General features: G+C 38.5%; 2 long non-coding RNA genes across 2 annotated transcripts in view; both read right to left on the bottom strand.

The window, feature by feature from the left end:
- The window catches only part of LOC138961467 (uncharacterized), a 394,970-nt gene that overhangs the window by 306,856 nt on the left and 75,634 nt on the right, over nt 1-12,480 (bottom strand). The window lies entirely within an intron of this gene.
- LOC138961465 (uncharacterized) lies at nt 5,811-12,342 on the bottom strand. The gene is made up of 2 exons (XR_011454189.1): nt 9,492-12,342; nt 5,811-9,440 (listed from the first exon to the last, which is right to left on the bottom strand). It is a non-coding gene; the product is annotated as an uncharacterized lncRNA (long non-coding RNA).

The raw sequence follows: 12,480 nt of genomic DNA, 5'->3' as shown, positions 1-12,480 counted from the left end.
TGCGTAGTCGGCTGAACGTTAAGCAACAAATAAACAAACAAACAAACAAACCAGTAGTATAAATGTTTAATTATTTAATGGATTGAGTTGACAACTGTAACAGGTGTATATGGGCATATGTTTCATACCAGTGCATGTGATGTATTACGGGTACAGTTTTATTTTTCCAACACTTGATTATTTGTTACAACACCTTGAGATATTAATGTTTTTTTGTTCTCCATGTAATGAACTATAGCTGTGACCACATGCACCCAAGAATTAAAATCTTCTGGGTTATTCATTTTAACACATAGCATATTGTAGAACTTGGTATATTTGTTGGTTTTGATAATTTCAGCCTGAATTTAAGTACATGTAGCAGTTTTGTTTTTGGTTTTTGCAGAACCACCGAAAGAATAAAATGGTAACTGTTGCACAAAATGTTAGGATTTGAACTAACTGTTCAGTTCAGTCCCTTTCCTGAGAGTGTTGAGATGTTCATAGCAATTGTAAGGATCTGCAGTGCTATATCTTTGGCATGTAGTCTTCACTTTTTCACACGGCAATCCTGTTTTTCCACTGCTCGTTTCATTGATGATTATACCTTTCAATGTTCCTTTGAGAAAAGGTTGGAGAGCAAGGATGTAATTGTTAGTTACTTGACCAGACCATCCCGGATATCAGCTGTTAGAGTATTACTATTGCAAGTGAAGGTTATTGTGAGTCTCCACCAAGGCGTTGATCTCTTTACAACTCATATACATTTGTTTTATTTTATCCTCTATCGAAGCACAAAATATTGACTGATATTCTCACATGGTTATACACTCTGAAAAGCCGGGATGTTCTTTCTTGAATCTGATAGCAGGGCCAGGGACTAGTTTTTCTTGGTATAATTATAGTTAAGAGAAAAGTGAATACAGTGCAAGTGTAGTCTGTGTTTGTTGTTGAAGCTGACTTCATTTTTCCATATTTGGTACAACTAACCTATGCAGCTGTAGCCGTTGCCATCCTTGTGTGAATCAATGGGAGTGGAGTTCCTGTAGGTGGATTCTCTGTATACAGGGAATACCACATAGGGTGTAATTCCTGTAGCGTTTCGCTGATATCGCTGAAAGTCACGTGATGCTCAGCAACATCAGTAGAATTTGATGTTTTTCGATCTTTTTTGATATTTCTTAGAAATTCGAGTATGGTTTGAAAGTTTTATTGAAAAACTCCAGCATGTGGGATTCCCTGTATACAAGGAATCCCCCTACAGGAACTCCACCTACAGGGAATCCCGCTCTTTTGGTCGACATAGACCCCGTCAGCAGCTTAACTAGGTGCCATCCTAGTTCCTACCTGCTATGTCCGGTCCTTCATATCAGAAGACACCTCCCATGTCGGGAGAACCCCCCGCGGGTTAGGGGGAAGAATTTACCCGATGCTCCCCAGCATGTCGTAAGAGGCGACTAACGGATTCTGTTTCTCCTTTTACCCTTGTTAAGTGTTTCTTGTATAGAATATAGTCAATTTTTGTAGAGATTTTAGTCAAGCAGTATGTAAGAAATGTTAAGTCCTTTGTACTGGAAACTTGCATTCTCCCAGTAAGGTAATACATTGTACTACGTTGCAAGCCCCTGGAGCAAATTTTTTATTTATACTTTTGTGAACAAGAAACAATTGACAAGTGGCTCTATCCCATCTCCCCCCTTTCCCCGTCGCGATATAACCTTCGTGGTTGAAAACGACGTTAAACACCAAATAAAGAAAAGAAAAAAATGTCGGGAGAGGACACCTGCAATGTCGGGGCACTTTTGGCTGGTCCTATGAGGGTGTTAATCTCTCTTCGCAGGGACCAGCTGTGTACTTAAACTGCTGACTTCCGCATTGTTCTAGCCTCTTATTGCAGTGATCTTATTCCGGTGTTGTTAATGATGGTACATAACTGTACATACTATTTATGTCTAAATGAACATAGATATAAATATGAAATCGCACCCTTGAAGGGGAGAGATTGTTTTCGTTTATTTTTTAATTTCTATTTGCAATTTGATTTTCTGTCGCTGTATCCTGCACTCTTTTATGATAACTTAACTGTTGTCAAAACTCGGCAATAAGTCTAAATGGTTTTGAAGTGTCTTCCCCTTCCTGTGTGGTTTTGAAGTCTATGACGTACCTTCTCCTTTTATGTCATCATGGTATTTGCAGTGCTTTTTAGCGCCCTTATCATTCTTTAAAACATTGCATAGTTGCCAAAGAAGTGATCATAAAATGCTACTTTTGTTATCTTGAATGTGATCATAATTTCAACGTGACCATGTTTTGTAAGAAAAGTATACTTAATTTGTATCCCAACATTTGAGGCTGTGTAGAAATGTTAACCAGAAAACAGTAATAAAGCTTAAAGGTACTGCTAAGGCGTTTGCTTCTGTTGTTTGTTTGTTTTTGAGAGGTTTTTTCTATTTGTCCTCGTAGCGGTGTTTCATCCTGTCTGTATGTGTCACCATATCTTCATCATTCTGTTTCGGTATACCTAGGTGTCTGATAATTCGGGGATATAGCTCAGTTGGTAGCGCGCTGGATTTGTATTCAGTTGGCCGCTGTCAGCGTGAGTTCGATCCCAGGTTCGGCGGAAATTTATTTCAGAGTCAACTTTGTGTGCAGACTCTCTTCGGTGTCCGAACCCTCCCCCGTGTACACTACATTGGGTGTGCACGTTAAAAATCCCACGATTGACAAAAGGGTCTTTCCTGGCAAAAATTGCTTAGGCACAGTTAATAATTGTCTATCCGTGTGACTTGGAATGGCCGTGAAAGGTAAATATGCGCCGAAATGGCTGCAATCTACTGGCCGTATAAAATTTCATCTCACACGGCATCACTGCAGAGCGCCTAGAACTGTACCCACGGAATATGCGCGATATAAGCCTCATTGATTGATTGATTAATTCTGACCCTAAATCAGATGATCAGTGGCCGATTGATAGGCATATGCTGGGCACCCTTGATGGATGAACATCATGGTTCCCAATGGGCTGTTGAGGGGCGTGGGCTGGACATTCCTTATAGCTGAACATATATGGGCCCTCTAAGGGCTTTAAAAATTTTTTTTTTAAGTATTGGCATTTTGATTTACGTAGAGTCGAGTCAGACGTGAAGCCGGTTTTTATTACAATTCTAAAACAATCCCTATGTCAACCCACAAAGTATACTCACTGTATGCACAGGGGCTTGTTCATAATCGCCCAAAGTGCCCGTTGCATACAACACCCCTTCACTAACAAGGTATCTGGTTCACTGAGAAGGATGAGCTCAAGAAAGAAAAAAACAATTCATTTCTTGAAAAAAACTGAATCTGCTATTTCAGACTAGTGTGTTTGACATCAACTGTATTCTTGTGCCCAAGAGGAGGGATAGTCTTAACCCATGTATAGAAGTCTGACCTGATCTGAAAAGTTGCGTCCAACTTTTCTCACTAGAAGGAGTTTGCCTTTAAACATTCTGAGTCGTTGGTATATGTATAAGCGGAACCGTATCAGTGGATTTAAGTCAAAGTTGTAAAAGTTGAGGTTGAACTTTGTTCATTTAAGTTTTTATTTAAATCCAATTTTCACTGAGAGAATGATTTTTTGGGGTATAACTTATAAAGTTCTGAATCCAAAAATGTGCAGATATGTTGTTTATTTACTCTGCAAATGTGCTCAAAAGAAAATTGAATGTGCAAAATAGGTACCTTAGGCATGCTACGCCAAGACCAGTTCCACCTGTCTGAGTTTACGAGTTCCGCTTAGCCAAGTTTTAGTAGTCTCGACAATGACTGATCGACGATTTTTAGTGTCAATCTTTTAGCTTCAGGATCAATTTGCGCACAGTTCTTGTCTTGAATCTCCGGGCAACGACGAGGTGTCCACAACTTTTGTGAAGTGTTTCCCCTTTGAGTTTTAGGCCGACAGCGGATTGTAATATTGCTTCACGCGACTTGTTCCTTTCTCTCTGCAGAGCTTGCGTTGCAAGTAAGGGTGTCCATACATGAAGATGAGAGTTCCGCAAGACATGACTGCTCTCTGTGGATGGACAAGTTCCTGGTCCACGAAACCAACAAGACATGACTGCTCTCTGTGGATGGACAAGTTCCTGGTCCACGAAACCAGCAAGACATGACTGCTCTCTGTGGATGGACAAGTTCCTGGTCCACGAAACCAGCAAGACATGACTGCTCCCTGTGGATGGACAAGTTCCTGGTCCACGAAACCAGCAAGACATGACTGCTCTCTGTGGATGGACAAGTTCCTGGTCCACGAAACCAGCAAGACATGACTGCTCCCTGTGGATGGACAAGTTCCTGGTCCACGAAACCAGCAAGACATGACTGCTCCCTGTGGATGGACAAGTTCCTGGTCCACGAAACCAGCAAGACATGACTGCTCCCTGTGGATGGACAAGTTCCTGGTCCACGAAACCAGCAAGACATGACTGCTCCCTGTGGATGGACAAGTTCCTGGTCCACGAAACCAGCAAGACATGACTGCTCCCTGTGGATGGACAAGTTCCTGGTCCACAAAACCAGCAAGACATGACTGCTCTCTGTGGATGGACAAGTTCCTGGTCCACGAAACCAGCAAGACATGACTGCTCCCTGTGGATGGACAAGTTCCTGGTCCACGAAACCAGCAAGACATGACTGCTCCCTGTGGATGGACAAGTTCCTGGTCCACAAAACCAGCAAGACATGACTGCTCTCTGTGGATGGACAAGTTCCTGGTCCACGAAACCAGCAAGACATGACTGCTCCCTGTGGATGGACAAGTTCCTGGTCCACGAAACCAGCAAGACATGACTGCTCCCTGTGGATGGACAAGTTCCTGGTCCACGAAACCAGCAAGACATGACTGCTCCCTGTGGATGGACAAGTTCCTGGTCCACGAAACCAGCAAGACATGACTGCTCTCTGTGGATGGACAAGTTCCTGGTCCACGAAACCAGCAAGACATGACTGCTCTCTGTGGATGGACAAGTTCCTGGTCCACGAAACCAACAAGACCCAAACAAGCGACAGCGCGGCTCTCCCTCCCACGTGTAGCCTGGACTTCTCCCATGTTCAACTGCTTTTCACCAGTTCTGCGGCCTCTCTCACACTTGAATACCCATTGGGTCATGTAAACCCCGAACCAACTTTTGATGTAGAGTATACACTGAACAAGGGAGCCGAGAGGACTGCAATGTCCAGTGTTGTTGCTATTGTGCAGATTATTTTGTTGATTTTTTTAAGATAAGTTATTTTCGAGACTTTCAATCCAAAATAACGCGCGCACAAACAGATATTCTCATACAGACACACCCATTTGTGCAAGCACGCACACAGACACACGTGTACAAGAGAAAAACTGTAAACAGAGAGAGAAGAAGAAGAAGAAGAAAAAGAAAAAGAAGAAGAAGAAGAAAAAGAAGAAGAAGAAAAAGAAAAAGAAAGAAGAAGAAGAAGAAGAAGAAGAAAAAAAAAGAAAAAGAAAAAGAAGGAAAAGAAAGAAGAAGAAGAAAAAAAAAAGAAAAAGAAAAAAAAGAAAAAGGAGAAAAAGAAAAAGAAAGAAGAAGAAGAAAAAAAAAGAAAAAGAAAAAGGAGAAAAAGAAAAAGAAGGAAAAGAAAAAGAAGAAGAAGCTTAGAGAAAGATAGACAGAAAAAAGAAAGACTTACAGGAAGAAAAAAGGTGACATAAACAAGAAAATAAATTTGACAGACAGAAGGGAATTAAAATAGAAGCAGAAAGAAAGCAAGAACTCAGTTATCGTAGAAAGACCAAGTGCAGTCACATCAGTTCTTACCACAAACAAACAACAACAGTGTGATTTGTTTACACGCAGACTTTATTTCATTGTACTTTTCTAAGTTTATTTCCTTCTTTGAATATGTGTGTGCTGTTGACATATGTTTGTGCTGTTGACATATGTTTGTGCTGTTGACATATGTTTGTGCTGTTGACATATGTGTGTGCTGTTGACATATGTGTGTGCTGTTGACATATGTGTGTGCTGTTGACATATGATTGTGCTGTTGACATATGTGTGTGCTGTTGGCATATGTTTGTGACACACCAGCGTGCAGTCATACAACTCTATAATGGCTTTACATTAAATATGCTTGTGTGCTATGCTTAAAATTATCAACAACGACAACAAACAAACCCATGTCAATAAACATAACCAGGTTGTTACTGAGCACCATCTTTAATGTCACCCTTTTTGACAATGTTGTAGTACATTATTATTGTTCATAGAGATTGTGTTGTGTTTGTTTGAAAATATGAATGGGTTGGAAAGAAATCAGTGACAAATAAGGGCTTAGAAGGTATAGTCCTAATGTTTTTTTATAATTGTTTATTGTTGATCATTTGGAGTTTTAATCTATTTAGTATGGCTTCCGAGACTGAAAAAGAGGTAAGAGAGCTCATTGGCAATTTTCTGACTTTTAAGTTTGATCCGCACCATGCATGTTCTAACATCTGCCAGATTAACAAACAACGACTCATTAGTTTTAATCATACACAGTTTGAAGGCAACATTGTTACAATGATACAATTTTGGCAGCAAAAGAAACGCACAGTGTACTATCTTTTGCTGGAAAACTTCCCTCCCCAGGAATACAACTCTCCCAAAGACCAAAAAAAACAAACCATGAGACGATTTAATTCAAAACAATTCCGTCCAACTAATATGTGATGTTTGTATAAGCAGCTAGCAGCATTGATGATTGGATTGGTTTTGATTTGTGCATGTTTGTGTGTTAAGAAACGGTACAATAGATTGTCTTTTGACGAAATTGTACATAATTTTTATGCGCATGTTTTTACAGAAATGTAAACCTTAAATATGTACGTATATTCAATAAAAATCGTTATTTTACCAAATATTTTTCTAATCGAATATTTGCAATTCCATTTACCTGATACACATGCTATGTCATATTTGACTTTCTGTTTTCAGATCGAACCTAGGAGATAACGCTGTTTTAAATGCTTACCAGCGAAACTGTGAGAGCAACAGATATCTACAGAGATGGGTGTTTAGTGAACATGCAAAGACTTGTGGAAAAAAACCCCTAGTAAACCAAACACTACCTAACTTTATCAAAGCTATACCGCAGCTGCACGACCATAAACAGCTCTTAATCCCACAAGTATGCAATCCAAACACATATATGATGTGATATAGCTTTAGAAACAAACGCTGCAGCAATTAAAGCAGGAGAAGCAACGCATTTTTTGGTGAAAATTTACAAAAGAAAACATTTCCCCAAACCACCTCCGTAAATACAATTATAGTTGTGAAATAGAAACAGTCTACAAAATAAAGTTCAAAGTTCATTATAATAGTTACATGGTAAAGTAAGAGATAATGACAAAAATACAAATAGAACAGAATTGGTAAATACCACAAGATTAATGTGGGAAATGAGATTTCAAAAAATAACACTCAAACATCTAAACATTCGGAATAAGTAAATAGGTAATGGGCAAAAAGGCAAAGCTTTTAATCAGACATGTTCATATAAACAGAACCTCCCCCCGTGTATACTACATTGGGTGTGCACGTTAAAGATCCCACGATTGACAAAAGGGTCTTTCCTGGCAAAATTGCTTAGGCACAGTTAATAATTGTCTACCTATACCCGTGTGACTTGGAATAAATATAATAGGCCGTGAAAGGTAAATATGCGCCGAAATGGCTGCAATCTACTGGCCGTATAAAATTTCATCTCACACGGCATCACTGCAGAGCGCCTAGAACTGTACCCACGGAATATGCGCGATATAAGACTCATTGATTGAATAAACAAACATATCAAATTATGGAAACAAAACACGAAAGTTGATCCTCACCTACATTTTCGTCATCGTCAAAACTACAACTAAGATCAGCGCAATTGCATACAACACTAAATTAATGAAAGCTAATCGAGAGACACTATAAAGATGTAAAAATACGTTTTCAATATTCAAACAAAGATCACCAATGATTAGCAAGGACGATTCACAAAGAGACCGAGAAGCACTTTTGACAATATTAAACGCTCAATACATGTCAATAAACGGCATCAACATTACTTTCACGAAACCTGTCCTAAATTTCACACATATCAAAAAGACGCACTATTCCGCTTACTAACGTACCCTAACAAAATACGCCATGAACTGTAAATAGTTTATGAGAGTCTCTACTTACGTAGAGTGGTGTACTGAGTACTGGTGTACTGAGCCACAAAACCCACCGATATATCAAAACTAAGTGAAATTAAAATCAAAATTACCAAATGCAATGCAATCATATTAAAACATTCAGAAGTCCAAATATTTTACACAATATTAAACCTGTGTTAACTTTAATCTCTGTAGAAATTCAACCACGCAACAGTAAAACATTAACACTAACTGCTATAGCAGTAACATTAACACTAACTGCTATAGCAGTAACATTAACAGTGAATGCCACTTGTAAAACACCAAGTTTAAATGGTCTCATTCCCTTTGCACATCCGGAGAAGATTGACTTTGTAACAATATTTCTAAAATTAGAAACAAAAATAAGGGCTGTGACATAAAATCTAAAAGGGGAAAAATATGCAATTTTGATTTGAACTGATAAGGATAAGGATCAGATTTCATATAGTCCTGTGAGGTTACCCTCATGGACATTGGGAATGCTTTCTCCCTGGGGAAAGCGAGCTGCCATATAGTACGGCGCAACCCATTTCTTTCCCTGCATGCGTATATAAACATGTTTCCAAGCCCTCAGACTTTCGCTGTGAACTTGGGTTCTTTATCGTGCGCATGCGTGCACACGGGGGTGTTCGGACACCGAGGAGAGTCTGCACAAAGTTGACTCTGAGAAATAAATCCCTCGCCGATCGTGGGGAACGAACCCACGCCGATTACGACAACTGGTTTTGAAGCCATCGCCGCTACCGACTGTGCTATTTTCCCGCCAATGAGATAGCTTATACAAATGGCTTACACCAATGGTATCGAAGCACAGTGCGCAGGAGTTAGATCATTTGACGGTTGTCAGTTTCTCATGTATTTAGGGCAAGACATTAGAAAGTGTTAACAGCTGGTGTTAGGGTCAACCTTTCTTATAAAGTGTGTCGATGTTCTGCTTCAAAAGTAAAATTAATTAGGTCTGTCGAATAAACGAATTTCATGTTGTTACTATACATAAGGTAGTCTCAGCACTGATATGCAACAGGTTGTTTGCGGCTTTAGTCCCCCCAAGATGTAGACGAAGTCAATTTGATTTCAAATAAAGTCTTACTTTTTATGGGACAAGCACAGAAACTCAGGGCTAATATTAGAGATATTAAAACCACCAGCAGCATTAATCCTCAAAAACCTGTCATAAATCGCAAAGTTAACACTACATGTATATCAATATATGCTTGCAGAGAGATATTAAAGTTTACAAAAATGAGAGTCACAATCTACCCTAGACACAACCGTCGAACGCAGAAGAAGAAGAAGAGAGTCACAATCTAACATTTGTATTAATATGAAAGGCAAACCCCATCATAAATAAAATGCACATTTTATCTCCCCCTACCCCCATCACCATCATTTACGCACAACGTCACAACTTCCAAATTGTACTACACAGTATAAGCATACATTTGTGTTGGCAATGTTACTTGTGTCGAAAGTGCTAATCAGAAAGGCAATTAAGCATTATGGCGGCCACATTCCATGAACATTCATTTAAGCTGTAAAGATGAAATATTACTATTGTGCAAACTGAGAAAAATACTAAGCACTTTTTGTAAACATACCCCCTACCATCTAGACTTTTATCTTTGCCCAAGTCAGCTCTCTGGAAGTGTTGGTGATAGTTTATTCCCTTCTTTGAATTGATTCTCTTTTCTTAAATACTTAAAAAAATGTAGCACATTTTCTGTTGTACAAAGTAATTATGCTGCATTTATAAGATCTTCAAAGAAAACAAATGTATCGACACATTGTAACAGTGTTTTTTCTTCTATGAGAACTACACTCTATTCCTTCCTCTTTTTCTCTCTAAAATATAAATTCACCTCATATAAAACAGTTGATAATCAATATGAGAACCTTTGTATTTTCTAGTTTCCCCAATAATCAATAGTATTTTAACGCCCAGATATAAACGTCGAACAGATGGATTATGTAATTATTTTGTCTAATCACTTGTGTATTGTACATCAGTTGGCTAATATAATCATATAATAAGGCCATTCCATTTTTACTTGACAATAACAAACAGTTCTAGCATGCCATTCACAAATAAACGTTACAATTATGACATATTTAAAAAAAGAAATGAAGGAAGATTTTCATTTCGTTTAGTGTTAAGCAACAGATCTAATATTATAGGCATTAGCTGACAAGTGCATATTGTGGCCTAATGGTTAAGTTCGAAGCTGCACTGGACTTGTGATTCTCGTGTCACAGGTTAGGCTCTAGGATGGGACGGACACGGGTCAACTTTATGTGCAAATTGAAAGACGGTATTCATGTCCCACTCCTGTGTCACCACTGTTCCACGCATAAAAATCTTGGCCATTTCCCGAAACGTGCAGGTAGCTGATCACACTCACACACTCTTGCTGCTGCTAGTGTTCCAGTGGGGGTAAGCGACACAAATTGTCCAGCAAAAATTTCATTAAGTATTGAACATAAAAAAAGAACAGGACAAAATTAATAGCTCTTTGAGAATCTGAGCTCACAAATAAGGATACAGCTACCACTACCTGTTGTTACGCTAACCTTTCTCCAAATCTATATTATTTGACTTCAAGCGTGAAGCCTAGACTGTATTAACAAGAGCAAATCTAGGATTTCAGAAAACTGCATGGTCAGTCTCTAACACCAACAAGCCAAAATGTACATAGTTACACTTTCAGGAACAAATCTGTTTATCTAAAAATGAAATTGCTAGATCAAATGGAGCGAGATTCTACTTCCCGGTTTAGTGTCCGATTATAATCACTGAAATAGACACAGAAAATGACCGGAAAACCTTATTTCTATAAAAACAACAACAACACGTGCTGCTACTGCTGCTTCTGCTGCCACCACCACTTCCACTTATATGAGAACAATAATCAGTCATCAGAAACGTGCATGACACAGCACATATAACAATATCAATACATATTCTGCAATGAAATACATGAAAGTGATCATTGAACAAGTCGGATGCATCAACATTTTGTTTCTACTAAAATACACTGAAGGTAAAAAGTGACATGCATCAGAAAATTGCATGATACAAAACATGTCAAGAGTATAAATATGACCAATGTGTAATCAAAAACATGCATGGATCATCATGAAACGAGGCTTTAACATCAACATTGTTTGTATACTAACAGGCACACATTAGTGTAGGCACAAGTCAGATGCTTTCAAAACTTGAACCACCATCGTACACATATTTCTGGTTCAATAAATCTATAGTGACCTGCAAATTGAACAGTCCACCATACAAGTAACTCTATTCACCCCGTACCCATATGTCTTTGAAAACCAGACGGTAGCTGAAAAACACGGAATGCCAAAATGTAACAGGAAAATTAAAGCATGAGAGAAAAACTGAACCAAGCACAAATTACATGAAATAATAAGCTCCATGTGTTAAAATAAACAAACAAATAAACCAACTTTGTCCAAAAATAATTCTACTGTGTGTACAACCAAGCAAGAATAATTGAAAACAGCACAGGATTACAACGTGTTATCATACTTAATACGTTTTATTCAGAAATATGTGTTGTACTCTACCAAACGAAGACATTACTTTTGCAACAATTATTTACACAACGACACTTTCTTCAAGAACAAAAGAACTGGAAGAAAACCGGCACTACATCATCAAATAACACAAAATACCAAGCAATGGCACATAACATATTATATATACATGTACTGACATTTAAGCGCTGTAGCAGAAAAAACAACCTACTACAGTTTATTCAAATTAATGAGAACAAAAAAATTAAAGGATCCTTTACAACAATTTAACGACGAAATCAAAGCAAACGCATGATTAACCCTTTCACTGCCTGTAGAACGTCAGCTGAAGTCCTTTGTAACTTTAAAAGGCAACAAACCGTCAAATAAACAACAAAGAAGAGTAACAACAACAAACAAACAATGTATGCGTATGGTGTATTCATTTATACATGAAGGGCTGTCAGCTCAGTAGTCTGATCAACAATGTAACAGATCAGACTATTGACATTAGTAGGTTGTCAGCTCAGGTAAATACAGGAAATGCTTTGTTTACAAATATTTACAGGCAGCGAGCACGGTATGTACTTACGACATCAACATTAGCACACACAGACACAAACTCAGACCCCCCCACCCACCCACCCCCCCCCCAAAAAAAAAATAATAATAATAAAAAATAACAAGAAGGACAAAGCCCATACGACTCACATGCTTTACACATTTTTCCTACCAAAATGCATGTGACCTTGACCCAAGGTCAAGGT

This window comes from Littorina saxatilis, linkage group LG3 (assembly GCF_037325665.1).
Source record: "Littorina saxatilis isolate snail1 linkage group LG3, US_GU_Lsax_2.0, whole genome shotgun sequence".
In the NCBI taxonomy this organism is placed as follows: domain Eukaryota; kingdom Metazoa; phylum Mollusca; class Gastropoda; order Littorinimorpha; family Littorinidae; genus Littorina; species Littorina saxatilis.
Note: the sequence above shows the minus strand (reverse complement) of the source record. Positions and strands in the feature narration are given on the sequence as shown.